Here is a 27,662-nt window from a genome sequence, read left to right as displayed (position 1 = left end):
TATCCCTACGCTCACTCGCCAAAGTTCACTAGGCATCTACCATGTGCAAAATATATTCCAGGTGTGTTGAAACCACAGTGGTAAATAAACCTTCAGGGAAAAGGTTGCATGCAATTGTTCCATGGGGTATGGGAAAAAAGGCATCGCAGGCTTAGGAAGTAACCCCAACAAAGGGCATGGCATGTTTGAAAAATGTGTAATACATGAGGGGACAAATGGTATGAAAGCCCCTCGTCACATACTGTGGATTTTTAAAAAATTAAGTAATTAAGTATTTTAAATTAACTAAAAACTATCAATTTATGACATATAACATTATTTTTATTATTATTATTATACTTTGAGTTTTAGGGTACATGTGCACAATGTACAGGTTAGTTACATATGTATACATGTGCTATGCTGGTGTGCTGCACCCATTAACTCATCATTTAGCATTAGGTATATCTCCTAATGCTATCCCTCCCCCCTCCCCCCACCCCACAACAGTCCCCAGAGTGTGATGTTCCCCTTCCTGTGTCCATGTGTTCTCATTGTTCAATTCCCATCTATGAGTGAGAACATGTGGTGTTTGGTTTTTTGTCCTTGCGATAGTTTACTGAGAATGATGATTTCCAATTTCATCCATGTCCCTACAAAGGACATGAACTCATCATTTTTTATGGCTGCATAGTATTCCATGGTGTATATGTGCCACATTTTCTTAATCCAGTCTATCATTGTTGGACATTTGGGTTGGTTCCAAGTCTTTGCTATTGTGAATAGTGCCGCAATAAACATACGTGTGCATGTGTCTTTACAGCAGCATGATTTATTGTCCTTTGGGTATATACCCAGTAATGGGATGGCTGGGTCAAATGGTATTTCTAGTTCTAGATCCAAGCCACTCCACAATGTATACATGTCTCAAAACATCATGTTCTAGATCCCTGAGGAGATCTAGAACATGATGTTTTGAGACATGTATACATTGTGGAGTGGCTAAATCAAGTTATTTAACATATACATTACCTCACATACTTTTTTTTTGTGGTGAGAACACTTAAAATGGACTCTCTCAGCAATTTTCAAATATACAACATGTTGTTGTGAACTGTAGTCACCATGATATATTACTGAGGATTGTGAACTGTATTCTTTATTCAAGGAGGAAAGAATTGCTGTAGAGCTTTTTACTTGTATTAGAAAGACAGTGCCCTGGCACCGTGAAGGGCTAAGGCACATAGGGAAAGACAGCAGGCAGAAGACAGCAGGGAGACAACTTCTGCACTAGTGTAGGTGAGAGATGGGTCTGAAGCAGGACTGCAGGGATGGGAGGGAAGAGGCACCCAGGAGGGCGTCGACAGGTATATCCACAGGACTTGCTCACTGACTGAATGTGCATATGTCGGGGGCCTGTGAGGACGGGGCCTAGCAGAAGACTGATGTCTGGTGCCTATGGGAGCTGCTCGATGTGGGCGGGGGGGCCTCTTTGCTCCAGATGGACAACATGAGTGAGGAGATATGTACTCAGTTTTGGAAATGCTGAGCTGGACAGGTCATTGGCAGATCCAGGTGGAGGTGGGACACCCAGATGGTATGAAATTTGAGGCTGGCATTCCAGAAAAAGAAGAGGGATGAGATACAGGTTTGGAATTATCAACAGAAAGGCAGTGAGGGCAGGGAGCCTTCAAGAGGAAAGCAGGGAAGTCAAAGGAGAGATAATGTCCTCAATTTTCTATTTTGTGGATAAGTCAATATAACACACATTTGCTTAGACTCTGCTATGCACCAGAAGAATCCAGGTCTTGGCCATGTTAGGGTTCATGGACTAGAAAGTTCTTTAGCAAAAGCAGCCTTCAGTTTAACTGAAACATTACCCAAAGAGGGGACTTGTGGAGAAATTAAATAAATACATTTAAAATGCCAGCTTAGCAAATGTTTTATACAATTGTATAATACTCCATACTCTCACAAGATTGAAGAAACAGACACACTCATGTATGGCAGTTGGAAATGAACGGGCATAACTCTTTGAAAAGTAACTTGGAAATATATATCAAGAGCCTTAAAAAGAATTATACTTTTTAAATCAATAATTCCTCAGGTTATTCCAAAGAAACTAACGTCTAATTTTTTTTAAAAAAGCTTTCGGTACAAAGATGTTCATCACAAAGTATTTGCAATAACAGTTTGAGAATTAGCTTAGATGCCCAACTACAGTGGAGTGGTTTAGTAAATTATGACAAATCTGCTAGATGGAATATTAAATAGCCATTAAAAATGATGTTTGAAGGAAGCATGTTATCTAATGTGGTAATGTTAAATGGAAAAAAGGATATTCAGTATATCACAAATGCATAAAATAAAAACCAAAAGCCCATTAATAGGAAAAAAATGTCTAGAAGGAAACACACCATAATTTGAATAGTGGTTGTCTTTAAGCGGTAGACCTTGGTTTTCCCCTATTTGATAAATTCTTTTGCATTTCCTAGATTTTCTATATAAGCATTTAATGACTATTTAATCAGAAAAATGAGCTCCACTGAGCAAACACAGAATAAAGAATGATGAAGACTTAGTGGAGACAGGAGGTATGAGAGAGGACTCAGAGACAGTACTCGGGCATTTTTCTCCAGGCCTTGCAGGATGCAAGGTGGACAGTGCTGCAGTCCTGTGGATCTGGTGCCCTAGGCTCTGCAGACACATTGAGGGGACCCAGGGCTCTGAACAAATGGCCAGATGGTAAGAACATATCCCTCAGGTTGTTTCTTCCAGTTGCATTTTTCCCTAATCACTGTCTGCTTTGGGAAAGGTCGATCAGCCTAGCAAAATTACCCCCTGGACATCTTCACTAGGGCCACTGACTGCTCCCCAGAACTCTCAGTTTCCTGAGGATTGTGCCCTTTCCCTCCCTTTCCTGCTGCAGCTTCTCAGCCTAAGTGAACCTAGAGAGAGCAAGGGTGGGAAGGAGAGCAGGGGGCATGTGATTGCGCTGAGAACACCAAAAGCCCATAAAGTCTGAAAGGTTAAGCAAAGACTAAGGCATGAAGAGTGAAAATTCTCCATTCAACAATAATCCTCGCCCCCTGCCACCCCCAACATCTCTTCTTAAAAGAAAGAAAGGGTGCATGATGACATTAGGCACTTTAAAATATGCAAAATTAGAAGCTGGTGCAGACCTCATTAACACCCGCCTCCAACATCATTAAGATGTTTCCAAGAAAATTAATTGAGAGACTCATTAAAAATAAATTAAGAAAAATGTGTTGCAGAGCGCCTGCACTCAGCTCATAAATCACAGCTCAGCGCTCCGGCCCGCTGCTCTGGCAATTAACTCCAACCTATTTGTTTTATCCTGACTGTGAAAATTAGAAAGCAGACGTGGAGATTAGATTAGGGACGTCTGTCAAGCGGAACTTGGAGTGAATATTTTAGGATACAAAACGGAAACCAGGAAAACAAAGACAGCAGAGATTTCATTCTGAGGAGCTTGTCTTTGAAAAGTGACAGGCAGATGAAGGGTGCTGGAGGGAGAGTGTGGGGAAGGAGTACCTGCTCTCGGGAAGGATGAAGGGGGAGAGAAAAGAACAGATGTTTAAACTCTTCTGACCAGGAATCGTGCAATACATTTGCATTATAAATATAAACAGTTACACATCTCAGTAAAGCTGGCATTGAGACATAAAATTGATGTTCCTGATGATACTTCATATGTCATACTTTAATGTTTAGACATATAGTCATTTGGTTGAATCACTCGAAACAGTTACTGGTCTCTTGCAATATTTTATGTATCAGTGATGACTACATGTTCCTCTATATGAGGTGAAATATGCCAACCTCTTCCCTGTATCTCTCACTTAACAACAGTTATTGAGTAGCAGGCACTTTGCTGGGCTCAGGTATATGTGTCATCTCATTTAATTTTCATAACTCCAAAAAAGAAAACCATTCTACAAGATGTGGAAACTGAAGCTCAAAGTAAAGCAATACGCATGGGAGTCATGTGGCCAGTAAGTGGCAGAGTTGGGGTTGCAATCCTGGTGGGGTTTTTTGGTTTGGTTTATTGGGTTTTTTTGAGTCTGGATCTTGCTATGTTGCTCAGACTGGCCTTGAATTCCTGGTCTCAAGGGACCTTCCTGCCTTAGCTTCTCAAGTAGCTGGGTTAAAGGCATTCACCACCATGCCTGGCATAACCCTGGCATGTTAAACCTAAGACCAGTGCAGCCCTCAGCTTCTTTTCATTCCAAAGTTCATTTCGGGTCACTGTATTTTCCAAGCCTCAAACTAGAAAGGCTTTTTGTTCTTCCCTCCTTCCTCCTTCTATCTCTTATTTCCACAAATATTTTATTGCATGCTTGCAATATGCCAAGCATGGTATCAGGTCTGGGGGGATAGAGCAGTGGCCTTGTTGAGTTTGGGAAGACAGGTGCTGGTTAAGTCACTGCAAATGTGAGGGCCACTGCAGAGAACACAGCACAAAGGGAAACAAAGACTATGCCCATCCCTCAGGTCATTTGTTGAGTACCTGCTATGTAACGGTGCTGAGGACCCAGATGTTAGGCTGCTGACTCTCCCACTTCCCAGCTATGAGATGTTGGGTAAGTTATTTAACCTCTCAGTCTCCACATCTGTAAAATGGGGATAGTACTAGTACTTACCTTGGAGTTTTTTGTTTTTGTTTTTTTCTTTTTTGAGGATGAAATGAGAAATCCATGAGAAGCCCTTAGCAAAGTGCCTGGCTTAGAGTAAGCTCTGGGTAAATGCCAGCAGTTATTATTTAAAGGTGACATTTAAGTTGACTCTTAAAGGAGCAGTAGGAATTCAATCAGAATTCCATTTCTGGGGACAGCTGCAGTCTTATGGGTGGTATTTAAAATTATTTGGCTCTTTCAAATAAAAAGGGGAGTGAATAATCTTGGGTATTAATAAAAGGCTAGCCAGCTTGTCATGACACACAGCCTCACTGGGACATGAATATACTGCCCCAGGCTGTGCATGGGAGTGGCATGCAGCAGGGCAACAACTGGGGGGAAGTTTTGCTTCCTGTTCTCCAGGACATCTCAAAGGCACTGGGGAAAAAAAATCCCACCCTGCACAAGGAAGAAAGGTTAAAGTTGAGGGAGTGTGTCACAGCACCGAATTTCCATGGCTCTTTCCTGCCTTGCCTAGGAGACAGTTGTGGATCAGTATTAGTGGACTGGCATTACTAATCTTTGGAAATTCAGTGGCAGTGCAGTGGATTGCATTTTATTTTTCATTTTGTTTTAATCTCGTTTTTAAAAGACTGGGTGTAGTTCCCGATTACAGGTCTGTTGGCTCATCCTTAATTGCAAGGCTCTCGTAACCCAGAAGATGCCAATATCCAAGTGGGTACTCGGCTGGCTGTTCTGATATGGCCCTAACAGTTGTTTACAGTTGGTGTTCTCAGTGTTCCTTATGACAAGTCAGTGGCTGGGCTGTAAAATTATTCAGTGTTTTGAATACCATGCTGGACCAAGGCAAAGTTTGAAATATATGAAGCATGAGAATAAAAGACTTCCTAGGTAGCAGGTCACCTGCCCAAATCATAAGTAAAGGCCAATAAGCTAGAGATGCTGAGTAGAGTACCCAGAACAGGAAAAGGACAAAAACTAGTAGACATGACAAAGGAGGGCTGCTGCATGGTCACAGGCACCAGGAACCTATCAGAGGATGGGGCTACAGGACTTACCTTCTGAAACTTCAAGCTTATACTGAAAGGAATATAATACATGAAGAGAAACACATTGGAAAATTACTAGCTAAGAATAGAAATTTCCTTCTTAAAGGTTCCTATCTACACCTTAAAGGCCAGAGATCTATTGAAGGGCAAGTACCTGGGAAGGATAGCATTGTAAATTCTTACCTTCAGGATGAATTTCACACCCTTTCCAGATGACAGATTTGACAGTGGAAAGGAAGTAAACAGACACGAACCTGGCCTGCAGAAGAGAGGTACTGCACTGAGTTCTCCGCAGCAATAAAAATAAAGCCAACCTATTTCAAAAATTTGTCCAGGGCTGGGCTGCTGATGGCAACACTTGGGAAGTTTCATCAGCAACTCTGTCCTCTCCTTGGCCCCATGTCCAGATCGGTGTCATGTTCTGCGGATTCTTCATCCTCCATGTCTTCTATATCCATCTCTCTTTTCCATCCCACTCCACCCTAGTTTGGCTCTTTCTTGTCTGAGCTCTTGCTAGAGCCTCTTCCTGAGTTTCCCTCCTCCAGTCTCTCCTCCTTTACTCCGTTGACTGCCAGATTGTCTTACAGCATAGATGAAACCATGTGACTTCTGTGCCCTAAGACTTTGATGTCTACAGATAAAGTTCAAGCTTCTCAACGTTGCCACCTGGAATCTGGCCACCATTCATCTTTTCAGGAGTATCTCTCCCTATCTCCTCCTTTTCTAATTACACATTTTTGATTCTTGCCCAACCCAACCACTCACTATTTCCCAAGCACACTCTATACTTTCCCATGCCTTTGACTCCCGCATGACCTTTGTCACACCTGCCTCCCTTCTGCTCTGCCTGACAAATTTTAACCTCTTCTTCAAAGACCAGCCCAAATGCTCAGTTCCATAAAGCTTCTGTGACCTTGCCTCGCCTGCCTCAGAGAGAAGTAATTTGCTTTTAGAGTTTACACAGTGCCTGTGAATACTTGTTGAGTGACTGAATCAACTTGCTCATAGCAATTTCATATTGTCTCTTACACCTCAATTGGTTGCAATATGTGCACTGGTCTGTCACCTCCTGAGATTCCAGGATCCCTAAAGATATGAACCAGGCCTTGTTTGTATCCCACACAGAATCTGTACTTTGCACATAGTAAGGGCTTCTTAAATTTAGTTATACTCTACTAACAATAAAATTTATGTGTTTTGACACATTTTTTGTTCTGAGTTACTTATATAAACAAGCATGTAGTTCTGTCTTTAATAATGAAGAATTAATGGTACCTGTAGATGAATGTAATGGTGAGACACGGTGGTGGAGCTGAGGCTACCTCCCCAACTTCTGGTCCAGTGTTCTTTGCCCCACCATACTTTATCCATACATCAGCATTCCTCAAAGAACTAGAACACTTCAGAATAGTTACTTCTTTAACCACCTGAAAGAAGAGCCTATCAGAAAAGCAATGTCTGAGCAGGAGAAACCATGTGCTCTCCCCACACCCCAAATGATGCACAGAAGGCACATCCATGCTGGTCATGCACAAGATGCCTGTTTCACTTAGTCTCCGAGGTCAAGCTTACCACCTTAGGTCACTCTTTTATCTCAGGACAGTAGGGAAATTAAGAAGTCAATAGACCCCACTGGCCTGGCACAGTGGCTTATGCCTATAATCCTAGCACTTAGGGAGGCCAAGGCGGGAGGATCATTTGAGCCCAGAAATTCAAGACCAGCCTGGGTAACATGGCGAGACCCCATGTCTTTACAAGGGGTCTCTACAAAAACAAAGCAAAAAAAAAAAAAAAAAAAAAACTAGCCAGGTGTGGTGGTGCATGCCTAAAGTTTCAGCTACTCAAGAGGCTGAGGTGGGAGGATCACTTGAACCTGGAAGTTCAAGGTTGCAGTGAGCTATGATCATGTCCCTCCACTCCAGCCGGGATGACACAGTGAGACTGTCTCTAATAATTATAATAATAATAGTAATAATAATAATAATAGTAATAATAATAATAAAAAAGCCTCACAAAATCCTAGAAGCTCTGATTTAGACATAATCCTTTTCACATAGCCCATAGATGCTAGGTGTGTAGTCACATTTGAAGAAATCAATCTAGGTCGCAGATGAAAAATCAGTTAATTCTTATACCTGACATCATATGTGCATGTACACGCGCACACACATGCATGCACACACACTGACACACAGACACACAGACACACACACACACACACACACACACACACTGAGCAACAGTCTTCAGAAGCCAAAGCGTCTTTAAGCTACCAAACACTACTTTCTGAGATTCCCTACCCAGCTCTTCCTATGAGCACTTTATTCCCACTGAACATGGTCATCCCCAGCTGAAGACTACACCCTATGCTATGGAATCCATCCTCTCTGTCAAGCTACACATTTGTATGCTTTGTTATCCAATCCAACTGGCCCAGGCTTTGTGAGCAGTGTCTGAGTATTCCTCTGGGAATTCTTTGGTTACTAGATTATTCTGGGCTGTGGTTATCTTTCAATACCTCATAGGTATTATCTAGCCTTTCCAGTGATAATAATTAGAGCAATTAGCATGGCCAGTAGCTTTGGACTGATTTATTCTCTTAAGCTAATGTGCAGGTAGGAAAGATTTAACTGCCCTGGTTCTGTCAAGGTCCAAGTGGTGCGTAGGCTTCTACTGCTTAGTCAAGCATTTCTGGGGTTAATTTTCATTAAAATGACCCTGACACTAATGACAAGTGACTGTTTCTGCCCCCATTTGCAATTTTATAATAATGTCCTTTTATTTTCTTCTCACTAAAGGATACAGACACATTGCCGAAAGCTTCCATTTGTCTCCATTATATATCATTTTTAATTTTAATTTTAGAATTGTTTCTTTGTAAGAATTTGGTCTCTCTCTTAGAACAAAAAATATTTGAGGGCAGAAACTGTATTTTATTTGGTAACTGGTACATAAGGTGGTTGAAATGATAAAAGAAACAAACAAACAAACAACAATTCCACATCTGAACTAACAATATTCTAGAGATTCACAAAGAAGCATTTGGATTTCAATCTCACCACAACATGTCATGAGAGATCTTTTGTAAGTTCCTTAACCCCTTGATCTCCATCAGCAAAAATGAGGATAATAATGCTCACCTAAAAAGGTTTTAGCGAAGATGAGATGAGAAAAAATTTTATGAAAGTACCTGGCATTGCTTGGATGTCAAATGCATCTGAGCATATTACCATATTACCAAATAGCTGAGACCTAATAAAAAACCCACCCTCCCTAAATGCTCATGAAAATGTAACTAAACCAAGAAGAATTTAATATATTTCTTTTATGCCCCTCTGCCTGATTTCATTTGTAGTAAAAAAAAAAAAAAAGCCTATAAAATTTAGTGTTTTTAGGAATTGTAAAGACTACTTAGCTTAATGTCTTCATTTAATAGGAAAAGAAACTGAGATTCAGAGACGTTAACTTCAAGGTTATATGGCTAATAATTAGCATGCTGATTTCCCTTACATTTTGCACACAGGATAGTCTGCACTGTTATTCTGAAAGATGTGTTAAAGAGCTGATCCTTCCTCTTGAGTCTACGGTGAGAATGACTGATGACAGCAATTCACCTTGAATCCTTTTTATAACTTTTTGTTATGCTTCCAATGATTAAAGGGACACACGCTTATTCTAGAACATTTGGAAGAAATCTGTAAGAAAGAAAATTAAAACTACCTACAGTTCACCACCTAGTGATAAATATTTTTAACATTTTAGCATGATTAATAAAATTGGGATGATTCCATATATATTTTTGTACTTGAGTTAAAAAAATTGACATTATTCTATTGATATTTCCCCATATTATTAAAGTCTTTGAAAATATGATTTCAAAGGGCCGTATAACATTCTTCCATGTGGATTTATCATTGCTCAGGAGGCAGAATGGTATGCCCTTAAGAGTCAGAGAGACGTGGGATAGAATTCCAACCCCACCCCTCTAACAGCGAGGTGATGCAAAACCAGCTACTTATCCTCATTAAGCCTCAGTCCTCACATCTGCAAAATATTGATAACATTCACCACATGTGGTTTCTATCAAGGTTAAATGATGTGGCATATATATGTACTTAGCATTGTGCCCCACACAATGAGCACTTGATAAATGGTAGCTATTTATTGTTATTATTTTATCACATTCTTATTATTGGACATTTAAGTTGTTTCCAGTTATAAGTAAACACCTAAACACCAAGTGAAATATCTTCCCTGTAGCCACCAGGGTAACCTACCTGAAATGTGTATCTGCTATGCTCACTCCTGTGCTTGAAATCTGTAGCTCCCCATCAAAGGTTTTCAAACTTTCTTTTCAGAAGTGGAAGCCTTTTGTTCAACATGTTAAGGAAAACTTCCCAGGCAACTTGGGTTGTGGCAGGGGTGGGGTTCAGAGCCTGGACCAATTCCCAGCCCTTCTCCCACCGTCATTGACATAGGCCCCTAAAGCATTTCTGAGGAATGCTAAGGCTACTCTGAACACACTGGGAGGAATTTTGGCCTACTGAGTAAAAGGAAGGTTCTGAGTATGGTGTATGATACCTCCAAACTGCTCGTTCCTGAAAGACCCCGATGCAGTTTATTCTCTTATGATTTTGTTACGTTGTGGCTTTTGCCTGGAATGTCCTTAACTCCCATCTTCTCAAGGCTAACACCTACAACGGACTCCATCTGCACATCACTTCACCTGGGAAGCCATCCCTGCTCCAGGCTGCTGAGACACTCTTCTCCCCTGTTTCCAGGATACCTGGTCAAGTTCTCCATCACTGTGGGGAACACAGAGCTGAACTGGGAGCTCTTACAGGACAGAGACTGTATCTCATTGACAGCTGTATTCCCAGTCCCCAGCATAACGTCTGGTACTGCTAAATGCTCACCAAAACTGTTTGTTAAATCTACAAACTTATGAATACATTTGGGGTGCCTCTCTGATTATCTCTTTAGGATAGTTTTGCAGAAGCAGATTACTGGGTCAAAAGGATGACCACTTTTAGGCTTCTTTTCTTTCTTGTATATTTTTTTCCTTACTTCTCTACAGATGAGTACAATATTTTTCTTGTATACTTTTTATATATTTCTTTCTTTTTTTTTTTCTTTCCAACTTTATTTTAGGTTCGGGGGTACATGTGCAGGATTGTTACATGAGAAAACTGGGTGGCACGGGGGTTTGGTGTACAGATTATTTCATCACCCGTAATAAGCACAGTACCCCATAGGTAGTTTCTGATCCTCATTCTCTTCCCACCCTCTAGCCTCAAGTAAGCCCAATGTCTATTGTTCCCTTCTTTATGTCCATGTGTTTTCAGTGTTTAGCTCTCACTTATAAGTGAGAACATGCAGTATTTGGTTTTCTGTTCCCGTGTTAGTTTGCTTAGGATAATGGCCTCTAGCTCCATCCATGTTGCTGTAAAGTATATTATCTCATTCTTATTTACGGCTGCATAATATTCCATGGTATATATGTACCACACTTTTTAAAATCCAGTCCACTGTTGATGGGCATTTAGGTTGATTGCATATCTTTGCTATTGTGAATAGTTCTGTGATGAACATATGTGTGCAGGTGTCTTTATGGTAGAACAATTTATATTCCTTTGGGTATGTAACCAGTAATGAGATTGCTGGGTTGAACAGCAGTTCTGTTTTAAGTTCTTTGAGAAATTGCCAAACTGCTTTCCACAAGGGCTGAACTAATTTGCATTCCCACAGCAGTGCATAAGCATTCCTTTTTCTCCACAACCTCTCCAATATGTTTTTTTTTCTTTTTTCTTTTTAATAATAGGCATTCTGACTGGTGTGAGTGGTATCTCACTGTGATTTAGATTTGCCTTTCTCTAATGATTAGTGACATTGAGTATTTTTTCATATGCTTGTTGCCTGTATGTGTGCCTTCTTTTGAGAAGTGTCTGTTCATGTCCTTTGTCTAGGCTTCTTGATGCACTCTTGGTAAGATTTATTGCAGAAAATTGTAAGACATTTATTTGAAAGACAACTGTCTCTTCTGTGTCCATTAGGGTTTGCTATTTGTGTTTGGGAACGCAGCTAAAGAAGTCAATTTATGAACCATAAAAATTGGCTATTTTTTTTTGCGGTGCCTGATTTGGTTGAGCTAAACAGAGGTACCAGTGCTTGGCGTGACCAGTACAAAGTAGGGCCCTAGAAAATGTTACTGTCCAGCAGCACATATTACCAGAGGGCTGGAGGTACACACTGCTGAAGGCTGGTGACTTTAGTCACTTTCCACCCATGTAATTTCTCTGAACCTATTTTCTCATTTGTAAATGGGTTTAACAATACCTCTTAGGGGAGCATGTGATGATTGAGTTGAATCAAATGGGCCAACACACGTGGAATCCTAACACATTCATTTGTGTGCTTTCACTAACTGGTAATGAGGAGAGCTAGGCACTAGGATAATAGAGTTCCAAGTTCAGGAAGTATTTAAACTGACCTCTCTGATTGTCTTCCCTTTTCATAAGATCCCATAGTGTTCATACACAAACCAGTAGGATATAACCAGGTTATCCCATTTTGTCACATGGAAGATAGAGAAATCACAACTATAAAAATCTTACATTTAAAGAGAAATTGAATAGGTTGAGATGACTCTAGGACACTTTAAATTATTACACTCAATCCTATGGTTTTAATTACTCATATGCCCATGACTTCAAAAATCCAAATCTCTAGCCCAGAACTTTCTCCTGAGTTGACTCATCTATCCAACTGCCTAGATGGTCCAGGTATGGCAAACTCAGCATGCTCAAAGCTGGATTCATCCCCACTCCCAACTATTTCTGTCCAAATTTGCTCTTCCTGCTGTAACTTCCCATATCATCATCACCCATTTTGTTACCCCAAGCCAAAAACTTGGGAATCATAATCAACACTTCCCTCTTCTCAACCCCCACATCTAATTAGTCACCAAATCCTGATGTTCTAACACCTAGATATCATTCACACCCATCCCTTCTCCTCCTCAACGGTCGCTACCCTGGATCAGCTCTTCATTATTTCTTGCCTGGATTAACACAGTGACCTCCCAACTGGTCTCCCTGATTCTGGTCTTGCTCCCTCCATTCCATCACTCATATTCCTGTCATAAGCATATAATCAATCTGGATGAAAAAGAGCTGTAAACGGCAATAGATATCAATGCCTTCAAATCGTGTTCTTTAAAAAATATGATGTCATAGGTTAAGACATAATCAGTTAAACATAGTTCTCCTGGAGACAGGTTGACTGCTTGGCTTGAGAATCAAATGAAATATAACAATGAGTGATATATCAGTTCACTTTAAATAATACTCATGGAGAACCGACATTGATTGGATTGTGCAGAGATGATGTGGGGGTAGCACTGGAAGGGCACAGAGGATTAAGGTGAAGTTCTCCAGTGTCTTGAGGGCCACACGGTCTTTGTGAATGTGGTAGGCAGAGGATCATTTACAAAAGCCTATTATAGCTTGATAATTCCAGGAGCCAAAGTCACAACCAACAGGAACAAACTTTTCTCCTCTCGAAATGACAAATACATTACTACAGTCTCTAAAAGGAGGCTTTTTCAGTTTCATGACCGCAATGAACCCCAAATATGAGGGGCTTTAGATGAAGCTACCAGTGCCTCAAACCTTTGACACATCCACTGCCTGAAGGTTAAAGGCAAAACAGTCTAAGTTTCGCACGTTTAGAGAAAATGGCAGTGAGTATAAAATGGGATGAAGTCTGAAAATTGGAATAAGGCAAGTATGACTAGCAAACAAGTAGAGATGAGACATGGTGTTTTAGATTAGTGATTTTCAAACTGTGTGTGCTAAAGATCAGTTTTTAAAACATATCCAAACATTATGGACTAATATTTTTGTAAAACACAATAAAGTTAATCTTAAAAAATAAAATATCAGAGAAATATAAAATACAAGGCCTGTATTTAATGATGAAGATTGCACAGATATATAATTACTCTGTCATGCTGCTGCAAAATTTTCTAAGTGTTCATTCTTAATTTTTATATTTATTTTATTACAAACCAGTAACAAACTGGTCCATTGACCTTACTTTGAATAGCACTGTTTTAAAGCATTTATTAAAGATATGTGGGAAAAATTTTCTTCACAAAGATATACTTTTGGGAAGACACCCATTTGTCATCTGATATTCTTGGATTTTTCCTTCAAAGATGGAAACATTTTGGCTATTTGGGTCTTGGAGAACTTCAGTCTCTGGCCAGGCCAAGTTGACACCATTTCGTGAGAAAATACCTATCAAACTAGTGAGCTCCAAGTCAATCTCTAGAAAAACAATGGTTGTGTGGATTAAAAGCCCTCATTAGAGAATATATAAGCTGTGACTATAATGTTCGCTGTATTGTTTAGTGATGGATTTTTCAATCAACTATAAAGAATGTCCCTCCATGCCTTTCAGATCTCAATCAATTATCATGATGTCTGATTTGAGAGGCTGATAGCCACAGTGATAGAAACTCTAGCGATGGGGCAGGTTTTGCTGAACAATAAATATCTGTCAAGCACAAGCTATATGCAGGCTTCTTGCTGTCCTTATTCTAAATCCAAGGGCAGCTGTTTCTCTCTGGAAAAGACATGCATAGTCTGTGCTTAAACATCAGAAGGAAGATCTCAGCTTCTCAGACCCACTATTGTTTTAGGTTAAAAAGGCTAAGAAATGTTGGTAAAGCAGGGATAGTCAAAAGAAAGAATGAACAGAGGTATTTATTTCTTACCACTTAAAATCTTGTTTACAGATAAGCTGTCCTCATACGGTGGCTTGAAACCCCATTAGAAGATACATTTAACATGACTGTCACGGGCTGCTTCTCATTATAGCCAATGGTGAAATAATGGTTAGTAGTACCTTTAGAAATAAGGAAATAGATATAGTGCATGAAGAGGATAAGTATTAATTTATAGATCAAACTTTAATTTGAGGGGACTGACATGAAGAGGTTGGAGGAGTGAAGACTTCAGGGAGATAGCCTTCAAGCAATGAAAAACAAATCCTATGGAAGTGGGAGTTCTGGTTAGCAAACATGCACTGAACATGTTCTAAGTTTAGGGGTGCAAAGTTAATAAAGCACTGTCTCCGTTTTTATAGTCTGGTGTCAGAGGCAGACATGTATACAAATGATTGCAAAATCGTAGGAGATAGGCAGAAACAGGAATTTATACAAGATACTGATATACAGATGAGACAGTGATTAACTCTGTCAGAATTGTCAGAAAACATAAAAACTTACAAAGCCATTTATACTGGTAAAATGACTCTCAAAATGTTAAGGTAAATCATTTCTGTAAGTTGCTAAAGGGAAAACTAAGGTTTAATTTACCTGTAGTCCAGTATGCACTTGAACCCCCCAATAGTAAGGGATTAGGTTAAAAACTCTTCATTAGGACAATTACCTTCCACCAAAAATTATATGTACACATACCAACACCCCTAGCTCTAACCCAAACCACCTAGTAAAGCTCTTATTCAAGTAAAATAGAGTCTTTAAGAAATAACCATTCTGAGTGAGTACTGAGGGATCCACAAAAAGGCAAATAATAATGGATGAAAAGAATGAACTCTACTTGGCTTAAATCTTCAGAAGAGATGGTCATCCTACATCTTTGTTGGGCTTGGACACATTTAGATCCTCTGAACAAATATGCAACAGATAAATGCTTTGAACAGATTGAATGGAATACAGCATCTTTGTGATGGGTTGGTAACTAATAAGAATAATTACCAATACTATTGTCCTTCATTATTTCTGTTTTTATAACAACTTTATTGAGATATAATTCACATGCCACAGAATTCAACCCTTTAAAGTATACAATTCAATGATTTGTAGTACATGTACACAACATGTACAGAGCTGTGTAACTATCACCACTATCTGACTTTAGAATATTTTTATCACACCTAAAGAAATCTTATACCTATCGGCAGTCATTCCTCATTCCCTCCTTCCCTCAGCCCCTGGAAACCATTACTTTATTTTCTACCTCCACAGATATGCCTATGCTAAACATTTCATATAATGTGAATCATACAGTATGTGGCTTTTGTGTCTGGCTTCTTTCACTTAGCATGATGTTTTCAAGGCTTATCCATGTAGTTAATAGGTATCAGTATTTCATTCTTTTTGATGGCCAAATAATATTTCATTGTATGGACATACCATATTTTGTCTGTTCATCAGTTGATTGACATTTGGGCTTTTTCCACTTTTGGCTACTATAAATAATTTTGCTATGAGGTGTCCTGTACAAGTTCTTGTGTGGACATATGTTTTCAATTTTCCTGGTTTTAAACCTAGGAGTGGAATTATTGGTCATTTGGTAACTATATATTTAACATGTTGAGAAAGTGCTACACTGTTTTCCAAAGTGACTGCACCATTTTAGAATCCCACCAGCAATGTGTGAAGGTTCTCTTAACCAGCATTTGTTGTCATAGCTTCCCTTAAAGGGGAACAAACTTGCCAAATAGATGGAGAGAACAAATCATCCGACAGCGCACAAACTATCTGGGACTTGTGATTAAAACAGCCTGCAGCAAGGAGGACAATGAGCAGAAGGGACAATCCCCAAATTCATGCAAACAGAGAAACTCAGGATTAGCGTCCCTGAGTTGACCTATTCTCATTATAATAGTAAAAAACACACCCCTGGTTGGAGAATTAAGATGCTAATGAGACATGTGATGTATGTAGCATGTACAGCAACTGGCATGTGCACCCAGGAGACTACCTGCAACATGCTTAACAGCAACGTCCAACCCCACCCTCTTACGAATAAGCTTCCCATAAAGGGAATTTCCCCAGTGTCACATGGGGCTGTCTTATCCTCGAGCAGCCTGCTATCAGTGTACTTTCGCTTTGCAATAAACTTCTTTGCCTATTTTACTTTGAACTCACTCTCAAATTCTTTTGTGTCATGAAGTCAAGAACCTGAATTGACCCACTGACAACTTTGTTGTTTTGATTTTTATTTCCCTAATGACTAATGATACTGAGCATGTTTTTATGTGCTTATTGACCTTTTGGATATCTTCACTGGATAAACTTTTATTCAAATCCTTTGCCCATTTAAAAATTGAATTATTTGTCTTTTTATTGTTGAGTCGTAATACTTCTTCATCTACTTTGGATACAAGTTATTTATCAGGTAGATTATTTGCAAATATTTTATCCCATTCTGTGGGTTGTACTTTCACCTTCTTGATGGTGTACTTTGAAGCACAAAAGTTTTTAATTTTGATGTCCAATTTGTCTATTTTTCTTTTGTTGCTCATGCTTTTGGTGTCATGACTAAGAAACCATTGCCTAACCCAGGGTCAGGATTTGCTCCTGTGTTTTCTTCTGAGACTTTTATAGTTTTAGTTCTTACATTTATGTCTATGATCGATTTTGAGTTAATTTTTGTGTATGGTGTACCTTTTGCACATGAATATCCAGTTTTTCCAGCCCCATTTGTTGATCAGACTATTCTTTCCTCATTGAATTGTCATACCACAACTTTTGAAAATCAATTGACTATAACATAAGGGGAAACTTCTGGATTCTCAATTCTATTTCATTTATCTACTATTTTCTATCTTTATGCTGTTACCACACTGTCTTAATTACTATAGCTTTGTAGTAGTTTGGAAATAAGAAAGTGAGAGTTCTCTAACAGTCCTATTTTTCATCATTGTTTTGGCTATTCTTTTTTTTTTTTTTTTTTACATTTCTGTATGCATATTAGTATCAGTGTATCCATTTCTGAAATCAAGCACCTGGGATTTTGATAGGGATTGTGTTGAATCTGTAGATCACTTTGGGAAATACTGTCATCTTGACAGCTGTCTTCCAATCCATGACCATTTATTTAGGTCTTTAATTTCTTTCAAAATGATTTGCAGTTTTCAGTTACAAGTCTTGAACTTCTTTTATTAAATTTATTCCCAAGTTTAAAAAAATACTATTATAAATGGAATTGTTTTCTTAATTTCATTTTTGGATTGTTTATTGCTACTGTATAGAAATACAATTGATTTTTTGCCTATTGATCTTGTGTCATGCAACACTGCTGAACTTGTTCACTAGTTGTAAGAGTTGCTTTTATATGGATTGCTTAAGATTTTCTACATTCAAGATCATGCCATCTAAAAATAAAGTGAGTATCCCTTCCTCCTTTCCAATCTGGAAGCTTTAAATTGTTTTTCTTGCCTCATTATCATCACTAAATCTCCAATACAAGGTGGAATAGAAATGATGAGAGTAGATGTTTTCTCTTGTTACTGATCTTACGGGGAATGCATTTAGTCTTTCACCACTAAATATGATATTAATTTTGGGGTTTTTGTAAATGCTGTTTTTTTGGGTTGAGGAATTTTTCTACTATTCCTAGTTTGTTGACTGTTTTTATCATGAATGGGTATTAGATTTTGTCAAATGCTTATTCTGCTATTTCTCTGTTTTTGAATTCGAAAGTTGCATTGTTTAAGCCTGGTTTTTCCAGGGAGGCAGATCATGTACTTAATGAACGTGTAAACTTAAGTGAAGAGGATAGGAAACAAAATGTTACTAGTGTGTCTTAGTTTCTGTTGGCTACATTTAACAAGGTACTACAAGAAAGAGAGAGCTCAAAGGAACTTGCTAGTTTGTAAGTGAGATTGAAAAATGTAACTATTTTTAATTTCCAACCAGCAAAAGATAAAATTGAGAAACGCCTTTAGTAATAAGGCTGATTTTTTAAAAGCCCCACACCCAAGACATGATCAAGATTAAGGCCATCATTCCTTCTGCTGTAATCTCTGAATTGATTTGGCAGTACCCACGAAATGTTTTCAGATGGACAAAGTGACTGAAACCCCCACTTTGGGGGAAAAACAAAACAAAACAAACCAATGATCAAACCATAACATGGCTGTGTAAGCTTCTGCTGGCAAGTTGTACACCTCACTTATACCCACATTTCATTGGCAAAAGAAAGTCTTACCAAGCTTGATGTCAAAGAGAGTCATCTCATACGGATAGGTGCTGAAAATAAAATGAAAATAAGTGATATGTATAGTACTTTCACAGGAAAGGGCAGCAAATAATTGAGAAGAGTAATAAAATCTACCACACTTGGCTCTTTTAGTGATAAATATTTGTTCCCCCCTTTTATATGCAAAATACTTTCATCGCTTCTCTAAAGAAGTCCCAAAGTCTTATTCAATCACATTTCAGACTCTAAACACTGGATCTCACATGACTCCTCTTGATCCAGATTTATGAACTAAAAGCCAAGTTACCTGTTCCCACATGCCCAACATGTAGTGGGAGAGGGACAGGGTAACTACCATAAACACTCCCACTTAGAAGGAGAAAGAAGGAAAATCATTGAGCAGTCACTGATTCACAGCCAACTCTAAATTCTTTGTGGGATGACATGGGAAGGGACCCCTAGAGGTAGGAGGAACTGTTATTTGGTTAGGTTCTGGTTCTGCTCTCTGGGGAAAGCTTCCTATATTGCTGTTGTCCATAGCTCAGGGAGGTAATTTTTTCTCATTATCCTCCTTGGCCGTATCTAAGAAAGGCACTGAAAAAAATGCTTTCCACTGTGGCTTGGCCTGCTTTCCATAGAAGACTGAGGGTTACGGGCCACCTTTGTCTCAAATAGTCATATTAAAAAAAAATTCTAGGTGGTGGCTCTTTGGAGGAGGGTTGAAATCTTAACAAGATGAAGTCTTCCAATCCATGACCATGGGATGTCTTTCCATTTATTTAGGTCTTCAATTTCTTTTTAAAAAATTTTTTTGGCATTAAATCTCTTACAAAAATGTCGTTGGTTTTGTATCTACTTGATCCTAGCCATCTCTATTTTCTTCCTTTTAAAAAAAACTTTCATTTTAAATTTAGGGGTACATATGCAGGTTTGTTGTATAGGTAAACTTGTGTTATGGGGGTTTGTTCTACAGATTATTTTGTCACCCAGGTATTAAGCCTATTACTCATTAGTTATTTTTCCTGATCCTCTCCCTTCTCTCACCCTCCACCCTCTAATAGGCCCCAGTGTTTATTGTTCCCTTCCATGTGTCCATGTGTTCTCATCATTTAGATCCCACTTATAAGTGAGAACATGTGGTATTTGGTTTTCTGTTCCTGCATTAGTTTGCTAAGGATAATGGCCTCTAGCTCCATCCATGCTCCTGCAAAGGACACAATCTCGTTCTTTTTTATAGCTGCATAGTATTCTATAGTGTATATGTATCATATTTTGTTAATCCGGTCTATCATTGATGGGCATTTAGGTTGATTCCATGTCTTTGCTATTGTGGATAGTGCTGCAATGAACATATGCTGCATGTGTCTTTGTGATAGAATGATTTATATTCCTTTGGGTATATACCCAGTAAGGGGATTGCTAAGTTGAATGGTGGTTCTGTTTTTAGGTCTTTGAGGAGTCGCCATACTGCTTTCCACAATGGTTAAACTAATTTACACTTCCATCAACAGAGTATAGTGTTCCTTTTTCTCCACAACCTTGCCAGCATCTGTTATTTTTTGACTTTTTAATAATAGGCATTCTGACTGGTGTGAAATGGTATCTCACTGTGGTTTTGATTTGCATTTCTCTAATGATCAGCAATGTTGACTTTTTTTCATGTAATTGTTGGCTGCATGTATGCATGTATGCCTTCTTTTGAAAAGCGTCTGTTCACATCCTTTGCCCACTTTTTAATGGGATTTTTTCTGGTAAATTTGTTTGAGTTCCTTATAGTCTGTATGTCAGTAATCAATTGCTCAATTCTTTTTGAAACATGCTTCCCTTTAGACTTAATTATACATCTTGAGCTTTCAGAGTTCTGTGGCAGGGCCTATTCACAGGCAATATCAGGAACCATAAAGTACCTGCTATGTTTTGAGCATATTTTCAGAAACACAGGATTTATTGCATAGATAAAGATTGTCTCCAAAACATGGGACAACCAAGCCTATTTTCTAAAATAACAACCATTCACTGTAGTCTAGTGGTTTTCAACCAGAGGTGATCTTGCTTCCCATGGAGCAATGTCTAGAGACATTTTAATTGTCACAACTTGGTGGGGTGGGTGTTACTGACATCTAGTGGGTAGGGGCCAGGGATGGTGTTAAACATCCTAAAATGCATAGGACAGCCCCTCCTCTGCCTCCCCTCAGCAAATAATTATCCTGTCAATTCTATGAAGAGGGTGTCGCATAATAAAATATACCCAAAAAAAACAGAAAAAGGGATATTGCAAAAAGCAAGGAAAAAATCAAAACAAGAATTGTCTAGCCCCAAATGTTATTAGTGCTGAGATTGAGAAACTTTTTTCCTAATAGTACCATTGAAACTGAAATCTCATTAAGACTCCTGATGGCTCGCTAAGCAAAAACAACGATAACATGTTTCCATGTTTACCCCACCAGCCACACATATATTCTTCAATTTTTTCTTCCTCAGAAGTAAAAAGTAGGATCAGGAAGACTATGAAAAGCCATTTGTTTTGAGACTTGAAGGAATCACAGTTTGTTCTTTTGTAACCCTTTCATTGTCTGTTGACCACCACATATTTTGTTAAGGCTTTTTACATGATACATAATCTTTTGATCCATTCCTTTATCTACCCCAAAATTCTCTGCAATGCTAAATAAAACACATTCTCAATTTATACGCATTTTCTTTTTTACTGTTTAATTCCTAGTGTGGGCCTTTCTTTAAACCTTTTTAGAAGGAAAAGTACAGCTACTGAGAGGTCCTATTTGGTTTACAATAATGTCTGGTTTATCATTACTATCATCTAGTGCCTCCAAGAATGTTCCTGTTGTCTGGGCGCAGTGGCTCGCGCCTGTAATCCCAGCACTTTGGGAGGCCAAGGCGGGTGGATCACAAGGTCAGGAGATCGAGACCATCCTGGCCAACATGGTGAAACCCCGTCTCTACTAAAGATGCAAAAATTAGCTGGGTATGGTGGCGTGTGCCTGTAATCCCAGCTACTCAGGAGGCACGAGAATCGCTTAAACCCAGGAGGCGGAGGTTGCAGTGAGCCAAGATTGCACCACTGCACTCCAGCCTGGTGACAGAGTAAGACTCCGTCTCCAAAAAAAAAAAAAAAAAAGTTCCTGTTGTCATTTGGTGTTTGTGAAGAAAACCCACGAGGTTTAATATTAAAATAGGAGATATACTCGAGGGTTTAGGGGTTTCTTACCCAGAACCTCAGGTTCCTTAAGCACCAGGGAAGTATTTTAATAAAAATGCACAGAACATTTCAGCTAGAGATTAGTCCAACAGGAGGGAGGACATATCAGGAGGTAAATACAAGTTATAGATGCAAAAATACCTAACAGGTCATATCAGGTAGACTTTGGCACAGAGAGCAAGGAGGCTGTACCTGCTAAAGACCTAGATTCTAGAAGAATAAAAGGAAATGCTGGTTTCTTTCTAGTTTCAGTTGTGTCATTAGTTTACAGAACTTAGTCAGAATCTCAATGACTACATACTTGAACATGACCAAATTATTCTAATGTTTCAGATGAAAATACATATAGAGAAATAAAGCATTGTGATTTTTGCAAGCAGTGCTTGCTTTCTTGGCTAATTCCAAACGTCTCTACTAAAAGTAGGACAATTCTGCCTTCTAACAGAATTCCTGACTAGGCAGATCATTTTGTTAGATAGATGTTCGTTAGCATTTTGGTTTCCTTAATTTCATACCATATTCTATTTTATTCCTTTGTATCATGGTTGAAAGTGCATACGATTCTTATCTCTTCCTTAGGTTTTTATTTTTTCACTGTGACATCAGTGCTTGAATCATGGTGCAGCCAAGCTGTAGAGGCTTATAATTCTTTTAATGGGAAGATAGCATGCTGTGGCAGAAAGCATGCCAGCCTGGCATCTGCTGTTCTCTGGCTGAGTGTCCTAGGACAAGTCACTTCTCTGTTATGTCAGTACAATTAGGGCTGTACCAAAAGATCTCTAAGGGGTCCCTTCCATCTCAAATATTATTTATATTTTGAATCTTTTTATATGTAAATATGACAGTAGTAACACAGTAACTCTGTTTTCTTTGCTTATTTTGGAATTGTGTGTTGGGTAGTGTGTGTGTGAGAGACAGAGAGTGGGAGAGTGTGCGAGAGAGAGAGAGTGGCAAAGGTACAGGTGGAGGGGGTTAAGGAGAGGAGGAACTAGTTAACCTTGGTAGACAATATGAAGGTGTAATAATCTGTAAACATAACTTGTGTTGAAGAAGATATGTAGGTATTTAAATACCTCTTGGAGGAAATATGTAAGTACTCATCATGGTTACAAAATAGCACTCTCAGAAATGTTTTTCCTCCCTCCTCCAGGACAGATAAAGCATCTGCAGGCTCTGACCGACCACTGAAACAGCCATGAAAACCTTCATGCTTTTATAAAGCAGGACAAAGCTTTGAAGCTTTGGCTTTAAATCGCTCCAGCATCTCCCAGCTATAATGAGGATAGCATTTCCCTAGCCAAAACATCCTGGTTCTATTTATAGGTGTTCACTTCTCTGAATAATAAACAAAAGTAGCAGGCTATTCTCATATTATATCATTTTCCTTCAGCTACCCTACTATTTAATATAATGCCAATAATTAAAAAAATTTCAAAGCCATCATGCCTAACAGTGGGTTCAGTTAATTACCTTAGAGAAGACACTGACTGCCATATATTTGAACAGCCTTAGCCTTGCAAGAATATTTGATTGGCCTTTGTTTACCCAGGGTTTCCAGTATCTCCCTCTCTACTTCATGGGGGTGGGGGTTCAGTTCTTTAAATGATTCCAGAGATAACCAGTCTCCCTAGTTGAAGGAAGTCTGTTTTCATCTACTAAGTAACATCCCTTCGCCTATGTTGCTTTAAATAAGGATGGCAGACAATACAGCATCCATGGAGACAGCCACAGTTCACTTCTATTCTTTTTCAAATGTAAGTTTGTATTAGGTTATTTAACGGACCACAATATATTCAGTAGGTACAGAATTCATACCCCCAAATGGCTGGTATTTAATTCCATCCCTCCAGTCTGTTTTAACTAAGACATTTCCTCTTGTGCATATAATCTTCGTTATCATAGAAGTTATTTTTAATTTATAATTAACATAGTCTCCTTCTCATTATGTATGCCTTGATCGACTTGGACCCTCCGGACACATCTTGTCTGGCACGGTGCTGGTTGTGTCCTGCAGTTCTCTCAATGTGCAGTAGGTGTCTATCTTAGCCTTCCCTTCACCCTTCCTTCTCTTCTCCCTGACACCGTGATATAGTGCATAATTCCAAAATGGCAGCTTTTTGAAAATTCACCTTGATTATCAGACATTAAAAGTGACTCATCCCGCAGTGACTGTCTGGCAGAAGGGATGGGATCAGACAGCAAGACAATGAAGGGACTGGGCGCATTAGCGCACTAGATTACAGAGCCCATCAAAAATACCTTTGTTCTGTCAAAGATCCAATCATTTACTAGTTGTGTTCTGCAGAGGAGAAAGAATGAGAGGGAAAAATCCACCAAACAAACAAAAAAATACATTTATGAATTTAAAACCTCCTTAGTTCTCTTTATTCTAAGAGGAAACGAAAGTATCTAATTAACCTTCTCACGAGAAGAAAAGATGGGGATTGTGCTTCTGAGACAAAAATCTATAGAACCTTTTCTTTTTCACTAGCTATCAAAATTTCTACACTAGCTTCTGTTCTTTGGGTCTTGGTAAGAGGGAAATTGTCAAGTTTTCAGGGTTTGGTCTTGACTACACTGCACTCAGCCTGATTTATGGCAGAATATTTAGAAGACAAACTGTTTCCCAATTAGAACATTCATTTTCATTAAGAGCAATGCTTTTGATTTCTATCTTGTCACAATATAATGCTAACCAAGAAATGTGTGATGGATGAAAGGGGAAAAATATGTGTAAGGGCTATTATTGAGAAATATTTTATAAGCATCTAAACTGGCCTATATAAAAAGGCAGTAATAATCTTTGAAAAGAGAGAGCACATGAATTCTTGCATCAAGCATGTGTGTGTTTGTGTGCAAAGGGGAGGAGGGAACTGGAAAAGGAGGGAGGAGAGCGATGAAGGCTTTCATATTGAGCCCTGGGTGGGTATAACAGGGTGAGATGTGTTGTATCGTCACCATGACTGCAAGCCTGGTGAGCTTGTGATTCTCCAAGGAGACAAAATATCCAAATGGGAGGTTGGTGCCTGACTTTTTTCTTTTTATCATTTTCATCATTTGCCTATGAACTCAGAGGAGCATTTTATCAGTCATGGAAAATGCCCCCAAGGGGCCCAGATCAAAGGCAGGCTTTGAATTGTGTACTTAGGTGGATCTCCCTGCCAAAGACATTAATGCAATTAAAACACAAATTCCATAAACAATTATTTTCCATCTGTTTAGCAATAATAAGAGTGATGCTATGTGCTGTCATTGGTGTCCTTCCTTACAATGAGGCACAAAGTGAATGCAAATACCCTTCTGCACATGGATGCTGCAGCACTTTGGGAGGATTTGGGAGGTTTCATGTGCCAGCAGGACAGGAGAGTGGCCACTGTCACCATGCAGGGATCTCTGGAAAAAAATGGCTGTATTTTAACTGTCATTTGCAAATAGATTCATTAAAACAACTCATTGCATTCCACCAATTGTGCAGCGCACTTGTATACTGGTGTAAACTGGAGATTTGTCATTTCTTGCCCCCGCCTCCATGTTTATTTCCACTGTCAGGTACAGAAAATGTACCCCTCTTTTTGCCCCTTTTAATTATCCCCAGTATCAATAACTCTGTTCCTTTATTGATGGAGGAAGGGAGATTCAGCAGGACTGCTAGTCCAAGTGGCTCAGTCACAGTTACACATTCAGAGACCTACTCATGTTTGTTTGGATTCACAACACATACTCTGAGTAGGGAGAAAGAGAAATCTATAAGCTTTAAAAATCTCTGCCTAAACCAGACCAAGAGATTAAAGGGGAGGGCAAAGGGGAGGGCCCAGACCGATTTCTGCACACCAGCACTCGTAACACGGGGATAGATTCCTGAAAGAGAGACCGACTGGCACAAGAGTTTTCATCAGTGGAATTTTAATGAGCCCTAAAGGTTAGCCTTCGACTTCGTTAACAAACAGCTCTAGAGATAATTTCCAATTTTCAGTGTTTATAGAATAGTGGTTCCTCGGTCATAATGAAATTCTGAGACTGTCTAGAGCCTATTCTGCATGTCCAGCTGAGGCTGAAACACAAACCATCAAAAACAATTAAACGTGTGCTCAAAATCAAATGTAGAAGAAATAAAAAGAGGAAGACATTTTGCAAATTAAAGTGATCACATTAACCTCCTTTGATGAAATCGGTTCAGTCAAATGAAAAATACTTATTAAAAAAATAAACCCTGCACAGATATTTTAGCTATTAAGAGGGTAATGATTATTCTAATATTGAAATGGACACAGACAAGAAAAAAAAGAGAGATAATAAACAAAAGAGGACAGCTTCATTCCCAGTAGCTAAAGACCAGAGTCCCTGTTATGTGTAAGTGGGTTGTAAATGTGCAGAAAAGAATATAGATGCAAATATTGCCAAAATTGACACTAAAGGATAAAGAATAGGTCAGTTTGTTGAAAATACATCCCCTCTCCTTCTTCTCCCCTCTCCCTGCTTCCTCAGGTTCTACTGGGTCCTTGAAGAATTGCCATAATTGCACCAGAAAGGAAACAAGTGTGACTGAGATTCCAGCCACATAAAACAAGAGCAATGGGTGGTTAAGACAAAGGGCCACATCTGAAGATTTCTTTTCCTCCAAAATTGGGTGGAAAATCCCTTCACTTTCTCCAAAAGGATGACCAAATCTCCTACTGGTATGGTGACCAACAGAAGATGCTTGAGCTGTAAATGCTGGGAGAAATATTCTTTAGTTTATTAAAGTTAGGCTAAATTTTCTTTCTTCCAGTGCAACAAATCCCTTTCACTCCCCAGGCTTGCCACTTCCCTTCTTGATTCACAGAAGAATGGAAGGGGTTAAAAAACAAAACAAAAACCAGAGCTGGCCTGAAGCTCTGCCACTCCAAGGGTGCAAGCGGTTAGGGAGCAAGGGGCCCCGCTGGGTGACACTGTGGTCAGTTTTGGGCACGCAAGAGAGCATGGGGGGCATGAGAGTGGGGCAACTGACTTGGGTTCCAGTTCCAGTTTTGCATTTACTCCTTACTCCCCATGTAACCCTGGTGGGGGCAGTCAATTCCTCAGAGTTGCAGTTTTCTCCTAGGGCTAAAGGGATTAGTGAGTTCAGGTAATGTAAGCACTGTGGGGGATCTCAGGGATTATTTAGTAAATTCTCCTCATTTTACAGACAGAAAACTAAATAACAATAACAGTGGTTATAATAATAAAAACAATTATAACTAATATTTTTGAGCATTTAACATGTGCTAGGCACTATTCTAAGCACTTTACAAGTATTCTATTATCTCAACTACCCTGCTTGGTAGATAGTACTGTTACTTCCATCTTACAGATGGGGGAACTGAGGTGCCGTGAGGTTCAATATCCAAGGTGGTACAGCTGGTAAATGGTAAAGCTGGGCTTCAAACCCAGATGGCCTGGCTACAGAGCCCATGCTCTTAAACACTGTAGTTTAGTAAACCATGAATTCCCCATGGTTTGCACAGGGTTTGCACTCTTTTCAGAAAAGGGTGCACTGCCTGAATTCGTGCTGCATATGGTCCTGAAAACACAGACCCTACAGAGACATGTTCTCAGAATCATGGCAATGGCTGACGATGGCTATTCTGTTCCCTCCAGGTTCCCCAAGTTCATGGCTTCTCTCCAGCCAAATTTTCTCCCAGCCTGCTGTCACAGGCGTAGTGCGGCGCTCCCAGGATGCCTCGCTCTGTACGGTGTCCTTCCCAAGTCACACTGCCACTGCTCT

At 39.3% G+C, this 27,662-nt stretch overlaps 1 protein-coding gene across 4 annotated transcripts in view; it reads right to left on the bottom strand.

Moving 5' to 3' along the window:
* The window catches only part of PMFBP1 (polyamine modulated factor 1 binding protein 1), a 556,696-nt gene that overhangs the window by 105,471 nt on the left and 423,563 nt on the right, over window positions 1–27,662 (bottom strand). For all 4 annotated transcript variants that reach the window (XM_063717359.1, XM_063717360.1, XM_054534056.2 and 1 more), the window contains 4 exons: window positions 18,712–18,752; window positions 14,466–14,596; window positions 6,962–7,126; window positions 5,870–5,945 (listed from right to left, as the gene is read on the bottom strand). The gene's annotated coding sequence lies outside the window, so the exon portion shown is untranslated. The remainder of the gene's footprint in view (window positions 1–5,869; window positions 5,946–6,961; window positions 7,127–14,465; window positions 14,597–18,711; window positions 18,753–27,662) is intronic.

The sequence above is a fragment of the Pongo abelii genome, chromosome 18 (assembly GCF_028885655.2).
Source record: "Pongo abelii isolate AG06213 chromosome 18, NHGRI_mPonAbe1-v2.0_pri, whole genome shotgun sequence".
In the NCBI taxonomy this organism is placed as follows: Eukaryota; Metazoa; Chordata; class Mammalia; order Primates; family Hominidae; genus Pongo; species Pongo abelii.
This window is presented reverse-complemented; position numbering and strand designations above follow the sequence as displayed.